The following is a 21,112-nucleotide window of genomic DNA, read 5'->3' as shown; positions in this document are numbered from 1 at the left end:
ACCGTTGGATTGCCAAGCTGTAAAGTGCACTGGAAAGCTGATACTTCCATCTTTAAGGTCTCCAAATTTGAGCTGGATCAGACGGTGAGAAGACCTTCAATCAGGGGTGAACTTCTGACGGTTTGACTCTGAGCTGAAATCTGGTTTTCTATCTATTGTGTTAAGCTTTTCCCTAAGTTGCCTGAAAAGAGTCTTGGAACTACAAATACTAGAAAAACGTGATAAAAGTACTTAAAAGCAATTAAAAACATAGAAAAAATATTTCAAAACAATCCATAAAAGTGGTCAAAATACGGTGTTATCATGCATCAATCGGGAATAGCCTAGAAAATTCTCACTAGCAATACAGGCTTAACTAGTCCGTTAATCCGTCATGCGGAAATCTATGCACTAAGATCTAACTTCCAGTCAACTAGCTCTTAACATTCATTAAAAATCTCGGTGGTTTTCATCAAAGAAAATCTAGGCAAGGCAATCTAGGCTAGGTGTCAAGAAGGATTATTTTGGGGGTAGGGCTTAAAGTGTTTAAGGGTTACCTGAAGATCTGGAGGATGCATGATATTATGCAAAATTGCAAGAGAGAGTGAAGCTGTTGGTATCCACAGTTTTCAGTCACTTTTTCTTGACATAGATTCATGGTTTTCTTCCTCAGGTTCTCTCCAAACTCCCCCAGACTTAGATTTTTGTAAATCTTTCAAAACAATAGCTCCTTAAACGAATAGTGGTTGCTCATTGCTCCACAAATTTCGACAATCTAAAACTCATTAGGCTTTTTGTTTCCCTTTCTCTTTTCACGTTTTTTTTTAATTTTTTTTTTATTTTTAAAGAAAGGGAACACCTTTAGATATAGAGTCTTAGAGAGCACGAATTTACCAGTTAATATCTGTCTTGTAAAGATTTATTATGTTTCTGATATTCTTCCTTCCCAATTCCATTCAGTCTCCTTTGTGAGTGACTGAAAACTGCATCGCTCCTCTTCTCTCCGACGTTTTTGCACATATCTGCTGATATAAACTAAAGAGAGAATGCATGAGGATTGAAAACAATGGTTTTGGGTTTAGGGTATGGTACCAGATAAAGATAAACTGGTCATCTAGGACGACAAATAGTGGTAAAAGTGATGGTAAAAGACGTCCTAGATGTGTATGTCGATGCCTGCCTAAAATCAATGATGAGAAAATTAGATATCAATATTAAGTCCAAATAAAATGAGCTAGTATATCCTGTCAGAAAGAATCTCCATGAATAGAAGTCCTCTGGTGGGAGTTCGTAGTGCAAGTACTCTAGCTACCGCCTAGTCTAGTGCTAACCACAAATGAGCTATCATGCATAGTGTAGAAGTGTGCAGGTCTAAAGCATCATAGTTTTGCGTCAAACATTCCTGAAAAATACTTAATGTCGAATAGGTTACATATTAAAATTTAAAAAGTACTTGAAATTTAAAAGCAAAGCAGGGAAATGATTAGTACGGATAGACATCCTCCCCCAGACTTAAATCACACTGTCCCCAGTGTGAAAAAGTTGGTGAGAAGATGGTGAATAAAAGCAAAATAAAATAAAATATGATAAAAGAAAAGAAAATGATGATAGAACCGTGATGGTAGTGAAGTGCTGATCAATCACTCATCCTCTGAAGTGTCGTCTGCGAACTGGTGCTGCTCCTGTAAGAAGGTGACAACGCGCTCAAAGCGTCGTCCCTGTCTCTCAACTCTGTGCTCCAGATCGGAATGAGTGTGTGATGATGTAGATGATAAGGTGTGGCCATTCGAAATAGATGGCTGAAAATGAGCACGGGCCGCAGCTGCATCACGCTTCGCTTTCGGGATCTGGTTTCGTCCATTTTCTGCAAAATGAAATGATTCTTGGAAAAAGAATGAATATGGATGCTGATTTTAACACATTAAGATCTGTTATACTAATACTAGTATAAAGAGATTAATTAAAACCATGAGCAGGCAAAATTTATATTGAATAAGAGAAATCAAGTAGTTCATGACTAAATTCAGATTTTTGATGTTCTTAACATAGAAATCTTCTAAAAATCGGTTTTGATGAGCAATTTCCATGTAAATTCTAAAGATTGCCCAATACTAATCACTAATCACACAAGACTAAATCAAATTCATCAATTTTGCTGTTCCAAATTCGATTTTTATTAAGCATGTAGAATCCAAATTTCAAAAATCTCAATTTCTCTTAAGCTAGGTGCTAAAATCGATTTTTAGATAACCTAAATGGATAGTCTAACATTCTTAAGCTCTTTCCACCATCAATAGACCAAGATTTTGGGTTTTTAAAGAAAACCCTAAGTTCAAAATCGAATAAGAATTGTGAGTTTGAGGTTCATACCTTGCTGGAAATAGAGAATTGATGGCAGAATTGAAATCAGCTTTGAAAAAGAGTGAGGTTTGAGCCAAAAATCTCTTAAAAAGCTTAAGAATTGAAAAATGTGTTCTTTCTCCTAAATCTCTAAGTCTTTTGGAAGAGAAGAGAAGAAAGAGTTTTGATCCAAAAAGTTTGTTTCTTTTCTTTAAAAAGCATTTTTGAAGCAAAAACGGAAAATTTCTGGAAATTTTTAAGTTTACGGGAACTTACCTTTTCTTGTTTGCACATTAGAAAAGTTTAAAACTTACGGAGGATCTTTTCGGGTTTTACCGGGAACATTTCGGGAAACACCGGGAATCACCAAGCAACACCGGGAAATTCCAAAAAACGGCAGAAATCCGCGGCATCACCTCAACGACCAACGGCCGCGGTCAGGAGACGCGCGACCGCGGTGATTGAGGGCTCGGCCACGGTCACGTTCACGGTGCCGCGGTCGATGCACCCTTGGCCGCGGGTCAAACGGTCGCGACCGCAGCTCTTCCTCCTGCGGTCTATTGTCCTACTTTTTCTTCTTGGTTTTTCTAATTTTCTGATTTTTTGTGTTTTTGTTTTAGAACATACCTAAAACTTAAAAAGAAAAAGAAAGCATAAATTGTAAAAAGGAAAAGAAAACTAAAAGAAAGAGTATCTAAATGGGTTGCCTCCCATTAAGCGCTTTTGTTTTAAGTCGTTTAGCTCGACGTAAGCATTAGGAATCAGGCTGATTTAAATGGCACTCCACTTGATGTGCCTTTATTACTTCCGGTTGCTGGAGGTTTTACTTCTTCTCCTTGAGGAGCCGTCTTCTTTCCTTTACTCTTCTTTCGGACTTTAATATTGTTTAAAACCCTTTTTGTGTTTTCGATCAGCTCCTGGATTTGGTCCTCACTAGTTTCTGTTGCATCTGGTGGAATGATGATCTTGATCTTTGCAAAAGCTTTCGGCTTCTCCTTTTCTTTCTCTTTTGGCCTGTTTCCTTTGCTTGGAAATTCATCTAAGATAGTAGGATAGTACCTTTTTCTGTCCACATTGAGGAAAACAGCATGCCAGTTTGCGTGATCGATTATTGCTCCTACTGTAGCTAGGAATGGTCTCCCAAAAATGAGTGGCCTCTCCTTGTCTTTATCCATCTCCAGGACTTGGAAATCTGCTGGAAAAATCTTATCTCCCACTAGAATTTGTAGATCATGAATCGCCCCTTCAGTATCTTTTTGAGATGAATCTCCAAAGATAACCTTAACCGTCGATGTCTTTAAGGTTTTTATGCCCAATTTTTCGGCAAATGTCTTAGACATGATGTTGACATTGGCTCCGGGATCGCACAGGCAGTCTGTAAACTTGATTCCTGAAATGAAACACTGGAAAACAAAACGTCCCGTATCATCTGCTTTGGTAAGCCTTTGAAACGGTGATCGTTCAGGTACCTTAAACGGTGGCTGCTTGGGATCGGAATCCTTGTACAGTGGTACAAAGATTGGGGTTTCTTCTTTCTTTCCATTTGTTCCGGCCTCTTCTTCGGGCAATGTGGTTATGGCGTTGCAAAACTTCTTAGGGTTATCTTCAACTCTTCCTGGAAGAACTCCACTTTGCCTCTTCATAGAGTCGGCTGTTTGGGCGACTTGCACATCTAACTTTTTTACGTGTGAAGATAAAGATTCAAACTTACTATTCAGATCATTGTACATGCAGTCCACTTTCACGTTCACGTCTTTAGATGCTTTTTTGTTCGTCATAACAAGCTGTTGGATTGACTGTTCAAGTCTACCGATTTGTGAAGCTAACTGGTTCGTCATGACTCCCTGCTGTTGTACAAATTGATTGTTAAAACCCGTACCTTGGTAGTTATATGGCTGTCGCGGTTGATATGGTACTATTCTCCCAAAGTTTCCACCTTGAAACTTGTTTTGGAAGGATTTTAGCTGAGGTGGGTAGTACTGATCTTGAGGATTCTCCACATTTGGATTGCGGTAAGAGAGATTGTTGTAATTTGCATTCCGGAAGTTGTTGTTGAAGTTGTTTTTGGAGCGATTTTGGTATGGCACCAGTGCTCTTACGTAGTTCACATCTTCTTCTTGAAATGCATGATTAATGTGATCGATATCACTAGGTCCTTCATCTTCTGCGCCATTGTTGGTTTCACAGGCATTGATCGGGCGATTGTTGCTCTTCAGAAGCTGGCTCACCATGTTCTTCAACTCGGTTATCTCCTTGTTGTCTGTTCCGGCTTGCTTCATCGATCGATCGTATTCAGGACAGTCATTGCTACTGGCTTGAGCCAAATTTTCGATGAGAGCTCTTCCTTGGGTTATCGTCTTTTGCCCAAAATCTCCATTGCTAGCTGTATTAAGTGAAAGTTTGTATTTTGGTTGCAAACCTCGGTAAAATGTGCTCAGCAAGCTTGATCCCTGAAATCCATGGTGAGGGCAATCACGTTCATACTCCTTAAAACGTTCCCAAGCTTCATAGAAAGATTCAGGTTGCCCTTGTTGAAAGGTTGAGATCTTCGTTCTCAAATTGTTCGACCTTGACTTAGTGTAGAAGTGGTTTAGGAAAGCAGTTTTACATTCTTCCCAATTGGTAATCGATCCTGCAGGCAAAGACTTCAACCAACGATGAGCTTTATCTGCTAATGAAAAAGGGAACAACATACACTTTAAATAGTCAGGTGGAACTTGGTTTGTTCTCATCATGCTGCAAATTTCTTCAAAAAGCTCGATATGGTCCATTGGGTGCTCAGAAGGAACTCCATGGAACTGGTTTTGCTTCACCAATGAGATGATTTGAGGCTTGACTTCAAACTCATTCCGGTTTGGAAATGGTACTTAAATTGCAGATCGATTCTGAAAATTTTGAGTAGGTGCATCAAAATCAGCTATGTGATGGTTCCTGGCTTGTCTTCGGTGTTGATTTGCTGGCGGAATGGGGGGTGAATTCGTTCATTCGGCTGCATTGCTGGGTGGTCACCATCGGCTGCATTGATGGGTGGATCAAGGTCTTCACGTCCTTCTCTCTCTCTCGGTTCTGGTGGTTTCTTGGAAGAACCTCATCCTCCTCTCCATCTTGTTGAGCATGATCACCTTCTATGTGATCATTCTCTTCGTTTTCTCCATGTTCGGACCCGTCTTGGTCCATATTTAAATTCCGATTAATAGGATCTCCAGGCTGGTCGTCGTTGGCCATTCCTTGCTTTCGTCTAAGTCTTCGAAGTTCTCTTTCGTGTCTGTCTATCTCGTCTAGAATTGGAATGTCTCCTGCAGGTCTACGCCTGGTATTCATGCAATTCAGAGAAAAACAAAAGAAGGGAAAGATAGTTCAGAAAAACTTTAAGAAAGAACTAGAGATCAGGTGTCTAGAACAGAAGTTAAAACAAGAAAAATAGCAAAAGGCAGTGAAGCAAATCCCCGGCAACGGCGCCAAAAACTTGATGGTCGTGTCAACTGCGTGAGGGAACAAGTTTTACCCTTAACAAAACAAATGAAAGCCGCAAGTGCACAACTGATCTGTTGCAGTATTTAGGGATCGAATCCACAGAGATTTGTGTGCCTGGTATTCTTCTACGGTTTTTTAACTTTATGTCTAGACTAAATTGGTTTTAAAGGTTGGTTGTTTATCTTGCGAATTATACTAAAACAAAAGAAAGCAAATAAATCTATCCTAAAAAGCAGGTAAGAAAATCGAATGAAATGCAATTAGAGTAAGCAAATATCGAATGAAAGACAAATAAGGCAAGTAAAATATCGCATGAAAGGTAAATAAAGCAAGTAAATAATGAACTAGGGAAATTGAAATGCAGGTCTAAGAAAGCAAGTAAAAATCGATGGAATTGTAAACTATGGTAAATAGATTGGGATTGACAAATAACGATATATGGGTTCTAGATCTAGAGTACGGCTGTATGACTACGTCACTGTCGTGATCATAACCAACTGTTTTCTCGCAACCCTGACCAGTAGGTTTCCACTCTGGCCCTGGAAGGGAGAGAACACAAGAGCTGCACAAGACTCGTCAATACTCACGATCTTGCCGCAGGTAGGTTTCCACTCCTACGGGAAAATCGCCTGTTTCATTCTAGGGCTGATACTTAATGAAAACTTTCGCAACACTAACTATCTAGATCAGATACTAGGTGATCAATCAAGCATACATGCAATAAGAACAAGAATAAACAGAGAACAGGTCGAAATCCCAGATCTATAAACATAGATGTCTTAATCGATTATGAAAGCCCCTTTCGGGAACCCTAAGCCCAACTCGGGATCTACTCATACATGGCTAAGTTCGACATCGTCATTGGTTTTAATAAAAGTAATGAAAAACAGTAAAGACTTCTCTATTGAAGAACTCGGACTTGAACAATCTTCTACAAAAATCTCATAAAAACGGCTAAAGGAAAAAGGGTTTTTGTAAAGTATGAAGGGTGGTGTCTAAAAACGACCTAATTGACATGTATTTATAGTCTCCAATACTCCATGGTCTATAGGGTTCCGGAATTGAGGCTGAGAATGACTTTGGGCTTCAGATAAGTGGGCTTTAATTCGGAGATTGATTTCCGCGGTCGGGAGTGTTGTGACCGCGGCAATTGGCTTGTTGGCCGTGGTCGGGAAGCTTCTGACCGCGGCAAATAGCTTGTTGGCCGCGGTCGCGTGAGTTGCTGACCGACTTCGTGTGGCTCCGGGGCTAATGGAATATCTTGAGATCCAACCGTTGGAATGTCTCCAAACCAAGTGAATTTGAAAGCTGGTTGATTCTTCTATAAGTTGTCCAATTTTGAGGGTGATCAGACGGTGAGAAGGTCTTCGTCTCTCCATGAGAGTTCTGACGGTCTGCATTTATCCAAAAGAGTCTTTTTGTTCCATTTTGTGTCTCTTTATCCCAAATAACCTGAAAAGTCTTTTAAAATCCGGAAACATAGAAATCCTTTGAAAACCTTTGAAAATGGAGTAAAAACACCTGTAAAAGATATTAAAATGATCCATAAAAATGGTCAAAATCCGGTGTTATCAGTCCTGCGCAGATGCTTAATACCAAGTCTCAAAGCAATTTTTTTGGAGATCATGTTGAGACAAGCTCCAGAATCACAAAGCACATTGTTAAACATTTCACCTCTAATGGAACAAGAGATGAGAAACTAACATTTACCTTCGATTTTGTGGAGTGTTCGAACAGATGTACCTCTTCTGGCATGATTGAACAAGTCTTCTATTTCAGGGATTGATTCCTTGCTCTCACAGAAGTAATGGCCTATCATGAAGTATTTGAAAGGTCTGGCAAAAGTGATTCCTTCAGGCAAATTTCAAAATACATCATTGAACTCATCAAGCTTTTTTGTTTAGAACTCAGATTTTTGATGGTGAATAACATAGATAGTTGTTTCCAGTGATGTTAGGTATCGAGCTCGCATAAAGTAATTATGGATGTCCTCTTTAGATTCCTTACAGTATGATAACACCTGAATTTGACCACTTTTATGGATCACTTTCAGTATCTTATGCAGGTGTTTTTACTCAGTTTTAAAGGTTTTATAAGTGTTATCCATGTTTTGAAGTCTGAAAAGGCTTTTCAGGAACTTGGGACTTTGGAGTGCATTTTGGAGCAAAAGTACATTTTTGAATAAATTCAGACTGTCAAAAGTTTGGCAACCTATGAAAACCTTCTCACCGTCTGATCATCTCAAATTTTGGAGACATTATATAGGAGACAACCAGCTTTCCAACACAGTTGGAATAAAAGCAATCCAATGGTTGGATCTCCAGATATCATTAATGCACTAAAGGCCAATCAACATAAGCCTAGTCAAGCACAAGTCCTTTCACCCGCGGCCAGCCTTCTTCCCTCTGCAGTTCAAGAGGTTTCACCCCTGGTGGACCTATGTCCGAACCTCAAGAGCCCAACTAAGGCCCAAGACACTTCCTGCACCTATTTTACAAGCCCTAGACGCCCAAGACTTGGGAAACACTATAAATACTCACTTTTATGTCTTTTGTAAGGGAGCCTCTTTCTTCTCTTTGAGAGAGAACTCATTTTGTAGTTTTAGGTTTTATTTTTATGCATTTGTAGAAGCTCTCCATCGCCACTTTGTCTTCAACAAGAGAAGTTTTTCTGCAACTTTGGTTCGTTTACTTTACTTTTTCTTAGTTCTAACCGATGATGATGTCTACCTCAGCCATGTCTTAGTAGTCACGTAGTTGGGTGAAAGGGTAATCCAAAGGGACCCCATGTTTGAATGACATCTAGGTTTTTAGAAAAAAGGATTTTGATTTTTAACATGATTCTCCCATTCATCCAAATCTCAAAGTGGTAATTCTGGATTGATCACCCAGAATCCGATCCTAGGTTTAATCTGAGCCACGAGAGTGTTGTATCTGAGTTGCCTGAACTGAATCTTATGGACGTTACTGATGCTGCTAGGGTTGACTTCGCGGCTTCATGTTTTAAATTTGTAACCCTAGATATTTGCAAGTGCACAGCAGTGCGTTGTAGTACTTAGGGTGTCGATCCACAGACAATCCACGCTTTACCTGCAGAACCTTAGAACTAGAATTAGTAAACGAAGTCTAAAACGAAATACGGGTTTTGGATAGGTTGTGTGATTTATATATATGTATTTTAAAAAGGGATTTAAAAAGGATTGAAAAGGGTTTTAAAAAAGGTTTTTGAAAACTAGAAGTGAATAAATCGATAATAAATCTAAAGGATGAACAAAGCTCTTAATATTGATCCTAGTAAATTCTTAGAACTCGAGTCACGGACGTATGACCACGTCACTATCGTGATCATAACCAACTATCTCTCGCAACCCTGACCAGTAGGATTCCACTCTGGCCCTGGAAGAGAAAAGATGCAATATGCTTAAGACTCGTCAACATTCACAGCTCGCCCATAGGTAGGTTTCCACTCCTATGGTTGATCTGCTCTTCTCAAACTAGATCCAGCCCCGGATGAATACTTTCGCAACACCAAGGACCTAGATCAGTCTCTAGTTCGCGATGCTAGATCCATGCTTTAAGTATAAGTTTAGAAGAAAGATTTCTAGAATTCGGCTTTGGTTTATCTCGCGAAAATCCTTATCGAACGTAGTCGATTCCCTTCGATCGAGCCTTTAAACTCATACCTCATCATTCCAAAACGTGCATAAAGTAATCAGAAAAGACGTGCATAGATTAATAAGAAGAAAGAAGTAGAGAAAAACAGACAAGGAGAAGAAGAAGAAGCATCTCGATTTTAAGAGCTGGGCTCGGAGAAGAACTTCTCTTCAAATACTTTAAACAACTAATCTAATATGAAGAAGATAAAAAAGAAATTGAAAGATGCATAAGAGTAAAAACTGAATTAAAATAAAGGTAGAACATAAAGAGGGTTCAAGAGAAATCTCTATCTCCCTAAACTAAGAACTAAGAACATAAGAACATAAAAACCCTTGATAGACAAGACTTTTTAGGGTCTCAGGACTATCAATCCACTTGTCAATGTAGCACAAAGAGGTTATCAATCCAAGAATGTGGTGATAGACACTAAGCTATGTGATCAGATTCTTAATTCAAGTAAACAAGTGATATTTGATTGACTAATGACAACTACAAACTTAAAACAGGATTAATGACTAAAGAAGAACTAAACAATGACAAGTGATATGAATATGATATGATAAAGGCATGAGATTCTAGACATAATAGTTGGCTAGGGTGCTTTGGTGCTAAACTAGGAATGCTAATGACAATGATGAGACATGATTCAAATGATTAAGAACTCTAATCTAGATTAATCCTCTCATGAAGGTATTAACCCCTATACTAATCCATTTTCAAACCAAATCATCATTTGTGAAATATGAATCAGTATGTATTAATAAACAGTTCTAAATGATCATTCAAGCAAATAACAATACATAACCATGCAGCAAATGCTTAAACCTCTAATACAGCTCTTTCAGGAATTTCATCCAACACTTTTGGTGCATGAAATTCCCAGAATCTAGATCTCAAGTGATATGCAAGGATCTAGCATAGAGAACAGCTGTTTAGAGAGATGAATCAATGAATCTAGCCCTAAGCACTCCTAATCTAACACTTTAGCACCCTAACCTACATATCTAGAACCTCATTAAGGTGACTACTCACTGATCATACTAATGTCTCTTAAACCTTTGCAAACTGAGAAGATTGGCATGATTAATGATGAGAAATAGAGATGGGAAGATGGATAATGATGGATTTGCAGCTTTAAACACAAAGATCTCTCAAACTCTCTTGATTAAGCACTTAAAAATTGATATTTCTCTTCTTAAGTGGAGTCTTTCACAAAAGACGCAAGAGACAAAGGGAATAAAGCATAAGTTTTTGGGGAAAAAACCCTAAAAACTATTTATAGTCTTTAAAAACAAACCGGGTCAGCCCGGAACAAACCGGGTCCTGACCCGGCTTTAGTGGGTAAAGTGGGGAATGTGCGAGTTGGTCAAGAGTCTCCCAGGTTGCATGCCCAAGTCGCACAGGTGAAGAAACTGCCTTGTGAGACTTAAATCCCTTGGTCTTAGCCGCATGCGAGTCTTTGTGCGGCTTAAACTTCTTCTTCTTCAACTCGCATGACCAAAGCAAAATCTGGGGAAAGTACATGTGCAACTTGGTCATCCCTTAGTCCCAAGCCGCATGCCCAAGTCGCACAACCAAGGAGAGGAGCTTTAAACGAGATAGAACCTTGTAAACTCAGCCGCATGCCCATCCAGATGTGAATTGTGAGTCTTTGTGCGGCTAAGTCTTCTCTGATCCTTAACTCGCACGACCATTGATAACTAAGAGTTTTGAGGCTCTTAGAAGGGTTATCAATCCCCTTGTCAAAGTAGTATAAGGGGTGTCAATCCATATGTGTGGTAGTTAGGCACTAGTTTATAAGATAAGTTCTTAAGTCAAGCTAATCAAAGACAGGTTTGGTGACAAGTAACAAGTGAAAATATAAACAAGAAACAAACAAGCAATGATAAGGAAGTAAACAAAGCAAGCTAAACAAGATGATGATGATTAAGCAAATGATAAGAGCTAAACCTCTAGATGTGATCATTGATTAGGGTGCTTTAGAGATTTATTCATGATGCTAAGAACAATAATGCAATGCAAGTTACTCTTTAGTCTAGACTTCAAAAGCAGATTAATTCATTCCCATGACAATAATCTCTTTGTAAATCACTTAATCAAGATTAATTCACCTTAAGCAAGATCAAGCAATCAACAAGCATAAAGTATCAAGTCTAATAATGACCAAATGGTTTCTATTTCAAAGAGACCGAATCTTACATAGAAAGCAGCAACAAGCAATCACATGATCTCAAAACCAATTAACTTAGAACTCGAATCTAGACTAATCCTCTCATGAAGGCATTAATCTCTACACTAATCCACTTTCAAACCAAATCATCATTTGTGAAATATGAATCAGTGAGAATTAAGAAACAGTTCTAATATGTCATTCATGCATTTAACAAATCATTCCCATGATGAAAAAGGCATAAACCCTTAGCCTAGCTCATTCATACATTTCATCAAACACCTTGTGGGTGGAGAAATGACTAAGGTCTAGATCAGAGTGATGTACAAAGATCTAGCATTAAGAGCAGATAACTAAGGAAAGGATATGAGAATCTAGAACCTAAACATCATAAACCGATCATCTAAGCACCCTAATCTACACACCTAGAAGCTTAAAAGATAACTACTCACTAATCATGATTAACACACCATTTCCTTTGCAAGAGGTGGTGTTAATCATGATTAGAAGCAGAGATGAGATGATTAGATGATAAGAAACAGCTTTAAGATGATTAAATCTGCTAGATATCTCTTGATCAAACTCGTTTTTACACTAAGAAGCAGAGAGAAAACAAAAAGAAAACAGATTAGAAGATGAGGTAAAGCATAACTAGGGTTTTAGTCTCTAAAAACTATTTATATAAAAGGGTGTGGGCCGTGTCAGCCCAGGACAAACTTGGTACTGACCCGCCCTTTCTGGGTTGCTGGAGCCACCCCTTGGCATCTGAAGAAGCACCACACCGAGGGTCACACACCAGGGGGTCATGTGCTGGGTTGAGACTTTGATGAACACTTGAAGAACATGCATGAGGCTTGGCCTTTGATCCGGTTAAAGCTTTGAAACGTGAAGAGGATTTGTTTGTGATCTGGGTTGGAGAGATGAGGACCTCGGCATAACATGCCGAGGGGCTTGGTACCCGAGGTTTGTGTAACATAGGAGCTCGGCATAACATGCTGAAGGGTTCACACCAAGGTCTGCTTCAACACTTAGTCTTTTTGGGATCATTTTGGTGATCAAGGGAGCCTTGGTGTTGAAAGACCGAAGTCCTACCTCGAGGTATAGTCTCAAAGCTTCGTAAACATGCCTCCTTGGCATAAAATTCCGAGGTATTCACGCCGAGGTAGGGCACAACACTTAGCTTACAGTCGCATCTCTTAAAACCCGAATTGACCAGCTTCTCTTCTGCTCAGTGTAACTTTCAGCCCGTAACTCCAAATGACCTGAAACCAGTTCCATGAGAAAGATAACTCATACAGCTCGATCGTTGGTTAAGAAACTATCGGCGCTTGGGAAGTGTAAGGTTCCCCGGAGGGCTCATCTTTGCGATGCATTGACACGATCAGGGAGAGGCGTCTAGACATGTGTCCATTCCGGAAACATTAACGTCTTGCTCATAGCTCCGAATTGAATGATATTGGATGTTCTGGATAGAGGACTAAAATATCTCTGATTCTCATGAAGGCCTCGTAAACCGAATCGGCCTGGAAGTGCGCCGTCCTTCGTATTCTTCGGAGCTCATCGGGTCGGTCCAAGACGGCAGCGAGACAGGAGATTCTTCCGACGAGCTTAACTTTCTGCTCACGCGTCCGAATTCCATGATTCCACTTGATCTGGAACCATTATACAATCTTCTACAACTTTGATGAAGCCGCCGACAGCTGAATCGGACCGGAAGGTTCCCCGGACAGGCGATCATTCAGGAGTATCGGATTGCTCCGGAATGGATGCGAGAGAGGTCTGTCTTCTGGTGATCGTATCTTTCAGTTCAGTGCTCCAAATGCCCTGATTCAACCTTTCCTGGGTTTGTGACTCAATTATCTCCAACTTTGCTGAAGGCCCTGTAAGCTGAATCGGCCGGTAAGATCTTCCGGTGTCGCGATTTCGGAGATGTATCTGCACCCGGGATTTTTGGCCGAGAGACTTGACCGCGGTACGTGTTTTTGGCCGAGAAAGCTACCCGCGGGAAGGATTTTGGCCGAGAATCTTCGACCTTCAGTACAGCATTTTGCCGAGAAACCCAAAATTGCTCCTTTTCACCATTTTTGATCATTCCAACTCCATTTCTTCATCTGAATCACATCATGCACTCCAAATTGGCTCCAAAATCACCTGTTTAACACTCCAAAACATGCAAAACTCTCTTGGACCTAATGTAATCTCCTAAGTCCTAAAACAATGCCTAAAAACCTAAAATGTATGCAAATGAAACATGATTTGGACTAAAATATGTATACTAAATGATGCAATTTATGAATATATCAACTCCCCCACACTTATCCTTTGCTTGTCCTCAAGCAAAAAGAACAAATGAGAGAGAGAGGTTGAATGCATTGGGAGTTCATATTTCCTTTTAGAGAGAAGTGATCACAATGAGAATTCAAGTTCATGCTCAATTATGCAATGCAAAGCCATACTCAGATATATATCAACTCAACAAGGAATCTCCACAAGTTCTCCTCTCTCTCAACTCTTTCACATTCATTAAGCTTTTATCAGGTGAATCAAATGATGCAATGTTTAAACAAGCTGGCTTGGCTAGAGAGAGGCTATGAGATTAAAATGATCTCATCAGTGTTCAAGCGGGTTTAATGCAGCAAAAGGATCTCTTTATGAATGATCAAACTTTGGCAGAATGCTAAAGGTAAAAAGCAACCAATGCATACAAGGGCAAAGACTCATCACACCCCACACTCTACTCAAAGCTTTCTCACTTGCTCACTCTCTCAAGAACCTCACTTTTCACACTCATTCTCCTCTTCACTAGGGGACTTACTTTCATTTTCACTCTCAAGTCTTGGAGTTCAAACTTTACACAGCTCTTTTTCTTTTGCAACCTCTAGCCTCTTTTTCTTTCTTTTCAAAACATTTGAGCTCTTTGGCTTCTTTTCCTTTTCTTTTACTTAGGGGCTAGACTCTTTCTTTTCAAGACACCAGAGCTCACTTTCTTTAACTCAAAAGTCCAAGACTCGTTTCCTTTTCTTTTATTCCCCTAGCTATTTCCACTTTTTATTTTCCACTCATCTCACCTTTTTCCACTCACCAACAAATCGTTTCCCCCACACTTATTCCTCGCCAACACTCTCAGTTCCTTGATGTTGGAACACAGCACTCAATGAGACCTGCCCTTGTCGCTCTAAACCTAACACTTTCTGCTAAGTTTAATTTAAGGTGGCCTTTCAATTCACACACAAACATTGGCTTGAAAGAAGGATGGGTTCAAGGTGAGGGAACTGATCCATGATGTGGATTCAGCTACTTGAGCTAAGGAAAAAGAGCGGTAAAAACAATGGTTCTAGCTCAAGTATGTATGTCGGTATCCACAAGCTTATTCAAACAATGCATCACAAGATATTTTCAAGTCAAGTTCAAGGTTCTCACTTAATTAGAGTTGAGTTCAATTCAAACTTGCTTCTCAGATTCAGATCGTTTCAGACTTTGCAAGCACAGAATAAGATTCACAAGCATATTCAGTTCAAGTTCTCAAAGTGATGTACTCTCTAGAAAACCTATCATTACTCCCAGCAAGATGCAACCTATATGATGCAACTAGACTCGATCCTAAAAAATGTGAATGCAACTAGAATGAACATTTTTTTGTGAAAATTTTCTGATTAGATGCAACTACATGAGACTCAAGACTCAAAGTGGAAAATAAGATCAAAGAAAACATGATTAGTAAACACTAAACTCCTCCCCCACACTTAAATAACACAGTCCCCTGTGTTATAAAAGCATAAGAAAGAAGTGAAAGGCAAAAGCAAGAAAGATGCAAAATGAAAAATAAAGAACTATATGCATATGTACATAGAGTTTGGAGAGTTACCAGAATTGTTCATGATGGAATGGAGGCATTGGACATGGAGGAGAATGCTGGTGCTTTGAACCCTCTGCTTGGACTCAAGTCTCTCAAGCGTCCCTTTTTGTTCATGCTCGTTCAGGGACCCCTCTGCCTAGCCATGCCGAGGCTTCTATACCGAGGTGGACAAGTTTCTGTGTAAGTGGCAAGGGCACCTCGGTATTAGCTCAAGAACACCTCGGCTTTGGCTCTCCAAGGCTTCTCACAGCACTTTGTTCCGTGAAGATCAAACATGAGACCTTGGTAATGATCATCTCGAGGTGCTTGGCCGAGGTCTCAGGTTCACTGCTCCTTTGAATCATAAGGCTGCCACCTTTAAGCTCCTCTCTGCACTTGTTCCTTCAAACCATTGAGCAAGAACACTTTCTAGAACCTGAGATCACTTAGCAAACCCATCAAAACGTTCTGAAAATACTAAAGAAAGGATTAAAAAGACTATATACAAGGATAAGCTTGGGGTGTCTCCCAAGAGCACTTTGTTTAAAGTCACTAAGTTTGACTTTGTAAAACCTTTCTTAGGTTGGGTGAGAAGGAGCACTAATGCTCTTGAACATGTCAATTATCTGAAGCATGAAAGCTGAGCTCTGCTCCCTTTGAGAACCATCAGACCCATTTCCCTTTAACTCAAGCTTGAGACCTTTTTGCATCAGTTCTTGAATACCATCAGAATCCTTGTCAATGAGTGCCTTTGTGAGACCGGTTCTGAGCTCTGCTAATAACTCTGATTTCCCATTGCAATCCAACTTGTACTTTACAGCTCCGTCCTCACATGTCCAAGGGGTGAGAGTAAAGTCTTGGGAGGAAAATTCAGGTTCAAGGTTCTTTTCTTTTGAATCAGATCTTTCACCTTTGCTGTTGAGCATCTCTAGCTCACTAAGTGTAGGAGATCATGTGAGGAAGATGTCTTCTAATCTGATCAAAGGCTCTGTATTCTCATCCTTATGACCATAGTTGATGTGGGCTTGTTCTCCTTTCTCCACAGCTGAAAGGGATTTAGATTCTCCTAAAACTCCAACACTTCCCACATAATGCATCTCAAGCACCTTGGGCTCTTCTATCTCTTGAGCAGCTGATCACAAAATTCGGCTAAGGGAGGCTTGACAGGGTAAGAAACGTCTTTATCCACCTTTGTAAGCACCACTCTATGAGTATCAAAGTCAATCCTTGCACCAGTTGTGTTAAGGAATGAAGTTCCAAGCAAAAGTGGAAGTTCCTTTGTCTTTTTCATCTTCATGACTATGAAATCAGTTGGAACTATGCACTCACCAACCTTCAAAGGATAGTTCTCTATCAGCCCATGAGGTTTCTTTGAGTAAGAATCGCCAAAAGTGATGGAAGAAGGATATTCCTTTAAGTTCTTGATCCCAAGTCTCTCCATCATGCTAAGAGACATCACATTTACACTTGAGCCTGAATCACACAAGGCATTCTCAACTCTGAACTTCCCAAGAGTGCAAGAGATTGTAAATTTCCCTGGAATACCCAGCTTTGGGAGTGATGTAGGCTTCATCTTTGGTGAATCTAGGCTGGAGACATCATCCCTTGACTGTACTTGAGCAACCGGCTGGTCCCTTGCTTCAGAATCCCCTGAATTGTTCCATTGCTCAACAAAATCATTCCAATGCTGCAAATAACAAACTGAACAGGCCGCCCCTCCACCTTCTTTTGCAATGTCCTCATTGAGATCAGGTAACAAGCTCATAAAGTCCTCTATAATGGCGTCCTCTTCCTCTTTATTAGGACTGGACCCATCAGAGACTTGACCATAAAGAATGTATTCAATCTCTTGAACAGCAGCTGAATGATCATCACTTGAGTAGATGGCATTGCAATAATCTTTGGGGTTTTGAACAGCTTTACCAGCAAGAGGGACCTGAGTTTCTGAAGTGCAGATGCCTTTGTTCTTTCTAAGAGTCATAAGTTCAGAGCTTAATGTCTCCATCTTAGAAGTCAGGTCAATACACTTGGAATCCAGCTTTTGTTGTCCTTGTAAGATCTGTTGGAGAACAATACCAATATCAGGACCTTGCTGTGGCATAGAACCCTGCTGAAACTGTGGCTGACCGAATCCAAGAGGTGGAGACCTTTGTTGCTGAAAGCTGACATGGTTTGTGAAGCTGTTCCCTTGTGCCTGAATCGCTTGTGGCTCATAAGATTGTTGATCTTGGAAGTTGCCTTTGTTCTGATTCTTTTGAGCAAAGCCTTGAGGAGGGTACCCTTGAAACTTATTCTGGTTCCCAGTGAAGTGTAACTCCTCTTGAGCAAGACCAGGTTCATTGTCATTAGTAAAACAACTCCTCTCTTCAGCTACATAGTGTAGAGGTTGCTGAGTGACCTTTACCAGCTTTGCAAACTTAACTTTCAACTCCTCTAGGGTCATTTCCAGCTCTTGTTGTTTACTAGAACCTTCTCCTCTATAGCACCGGTCATAGTCTTCCCCATAAGTCTCTTGGCTCATGGCTAGGTTCTCAACAAGTTCCATAGCTGCAGTGATTTCTTTTGCCAAGAAATTCCCATTTGATGCTGTGTCCAGCTGAGTTCTGATCTTGGGAACTGCTCCTCTATACAGAGTGCTAAGGTGGGGGCATTGGTTAGTATAGCTCCTAAACCGTTCCCAAGCCTCACTAAAGCTCTCGTTGTTGTGCTGCGTGAAACTTGAGATCTGATTCCTGAGCTTAGCCGTGCGTGATGTGGAAAAGAACTTTGATAAGAACGCCAGTTTTCTTCTGCTCCCAGGTTTGTATAGAGCCCCTCGGTATATTCTTTTCCCACTGGTGTGCTTTATCACCGAGGCTGAAAGGGAACAAGCGTAGCTTGAAGTTATCTTCGGAGACGCCATTTATCTTGGTTAAGTCGCAAACCCGATCAAATTGATCTAGATGCTCGAGAGGGTCTTCTCCAGCCAGACCGTGGAACTTGGAGTTTTGCACCATATTGAGCAGGGAAGCTTTAACTTCAAAGTTGTTGTTTTGAACTGGTGGAGCTTGAATCCCAGCTCGGTATTGGTGCGCATTAGCTCGGTCATTCTCTCCAACACAGATTGGAGGATGTTGTCTCTGAACTTGTGGCGGTGGCGGATGAACATGATGGGCTTGTTGCTCATTTCTGTTCGCTTGGTGTTGGTTTTGCTGAGCAAGCCGTTCGTTTCTTTGAGCCTGTTGCTGATTAACATAGGCTTGTTGTTCATTTCTTCCTGCCTGCGCCTGATTAGCCTGAGCCTGGTGCTCGGCCGCCTGAGCCTGTTGCTGCATTCGCTGTTGTTCTGCCATTCCAAGTCTGTCAAAGTGCCGTACTCTCTCGCGAGCTCGCCTTTCTAATCTGTCGATGTTATCGTCGTATGGGAAAAGCGATCCTGTGCTCCGAGACCTGGTATTCATGCACCTGAAAACAAAACAAGAACTTGCAAAAGAGTTAGTAAAACAAAAGAAAGTAAAGTCTTGATCTTAAGAACAAACAAGAGAGTCGCCAATTGATAACTAAGAGTTTTGAGGCTCTTAGAAGGGTTATCAATCCCCTTGTCAAAGTAGTATAAGGGGTGTCAAACCAAGCTTGTAAACGAGACACTAGCCTATGTCATTTGTTCACTTAAGTCAAGACAAGAAGATAAAAGTTTGGTGACGATGATTAACAGGCAAATAAGCAATAAAATTAAATAAAAGCAGAGATTTAAACTAATCAAGATGCAAACAACAAACAGGTGATTTAGATGATGATAATATTCGATAAGGGAAGAGACTCTAGACAAGATAATCGACTCGGGTGCTTCCAAGCTAAACTAATGGGTTAATGAATTATTTTGTCAAGCGATTTCATTTAACTTTGAACTCAAGGCATGTTAATCTTCTCATGAAAGTATTAAACATCTAAACTGATCCTCCTTCATACCAAAATGTCTTTTGAGAAGCACGAATCAATCAGCAATAAGATTCAGTTCAAATATGTCATTTAAGAGAACAAACTATCACTCTCGCGATGAAAGACTCTTAAACCGTTAACCGAGTGGTTCAGACATTTCTACAAACACTTTTGATGCGAGATATGCCTCAGATCTGAACCTCAAGTGATATGCTTGGATCCAGCCTAGAGATCTCGTCGGTTAAAGAATGAAACATGCAAGACTAGACACCTAAACCCACTAATCTATCTTGAAAGCACCCTCATCTACTTATCTAAAGCCGCTTAAATGACTACTCACTGATCATAACGAGCATCCGGTAAACATTTTGGCCGGTAATGAGCATCCGATAAACATTTTGGCCGAGGTTTCCGACCAGCCGGTACGAGATTTGGCCGAGAAATTCCTCCAAGCGGTTTTCACCATTTTTGACCCTTTTCTTCACCGTTTTCTTTTCTGTTCCTCTTCTTAGGCTCCAATTGGTCTCCAAAGCTCCTGGTAAAGACTTCAAAACATGCAAAACTCTTTGGGACCTAATGCAAGCCCTAAGTCTTATTTTGACGCCTAAAGACTCAATTTACATGAGAAAACACATGATGAGGACTCTATAATGCAATCTAAATGTTGTAAAATATAGACATATCAAAGACCCTCTTCACTGATGTTCTCAAAGCTTTGAGAAGGCTCCTCATACTCTCCTAAAAAGTGCATTGGCTTTTGAGTGGCCAATAACACCTTGTCCAGCTTGCTTTCAAGTGTTTTAAAGTCCTTCTCATACCTTTGATTCCTGCTTGAACTCTCACTCCTATTGGCTCTATCAAAGTCTTCTCCATATGTATCATTGCTCATTGCTAAGTTCTCAACCAGCTCTCTAAAGTAGCATGAATCTCCTTCCCCAGAAAGTTTCCATTTGATGTAGTATCCAGCTGGTTCCTAATCTTGGAAAGAACCCTTCTATAAAGTGTGCTGAGAAGAGAAGCCTCTGATACGATCATGGACCCAAAGCATGACCCAGATCAAGACGTTGAGGTTCCGGAAGCTCACTTGGCCATACCAGAAGGACCAATGATGCGATCTAGGGCCAAGAAGCTGGCAGGGGTGGTTCAAGCTGTGCTTAATGGGATCAAGACCGGACCAGACGACCCAGCATCACCCAAGGTCGTGACCGTGCTCGTGAACGCCGACTGTAGCTAACTTGGTCCGGATGATGGCTTAATACTCTTTTTCCCTTACACCCAGGTTTGTCCCAATGGATTTACCGAGTGGGGTTTTAACGAGGTTAAGTCCATTGCCCAATTCTCGACCCAAGTTCGTTTACGGTCTGGTTTATTGGACGGAAGCTTAGAAGTTATTCTCGGCAAAGAAGTTCAAAAGTCGGTCAAGGGCCAGCCAAAGAGTTATTCAAACGTTTTCTTTATTTTAGTCAAGACATTTATGTTTTTAGTAATTTCCTAAGCATGGCTCTTCGCCTGCTTTCTCTTCTATTTAAACTCGATGTATTCTCATTCTGGAACTCATTCACTTTTATCTTAAAAAATTTCGAGATTTTCTCTTAGTTCTTTTGAGAACTATTTTCGATTCTTAGGTGGTCAGCCTCTTGAATCTTTTCTTTCGGTTTATTGAGTTCTTATCATTGGACTCAACGCAGCCTTCGATCCATCTAGTTTAAGAATTCGTTTAAAGTAGTTTTAGGGGCACAA

At 40.4% G+C, this 21,112-nt stretch overlaps 2 non-coding genes across 2 annotated transcripts; both read left to right on the top strand.

Moving 5' to 3' along the window:
* The first annotated feature begins 4,773 nt into the window (after positions 1 to 4,773).
* On the top strand, positions 4,774 to 4,880 carry LOC112083675. The gene has a single exon (XR_002897811.1). It is a non-coding gene; the product is annotated as a small nucleolar RNA R71 (small nucleolar RNA).
* A 13,207-nt stretch (positions 4,881 to 18,087) lies between these two features.
* On the top strand, positions 18,088 to 18,194 carry LOC112083621. The gene has a single exon (XR_002897757.1). It is a non-coding gene; the product is annotated as a small nucleolar RNA R71 (small nucleolar RNA).
* Positions 18,195 to 21,112: the final 2,918 nt, after the last annotated feature.

This window comes from Eutrema salsugineum, unplaced genomic scaffold (assembly GCF_000478725.1).
Source record: "Eutrema salsugineum unplaced genomic scaffold, Eutsalg1_0 scaffold_6, whole genome shotgun sequence".
NCBI lineage: Eukaryota > Viridiplantae > Streptophyta > Magnoliopsida > Brassicales > Brassicaceae > Eutrema > Eutrema salsugineum.
Note: the sequence above shows the minus strand (reverse complement) of the source record. Positions and strands in the feature narration are given on the sequence as shown.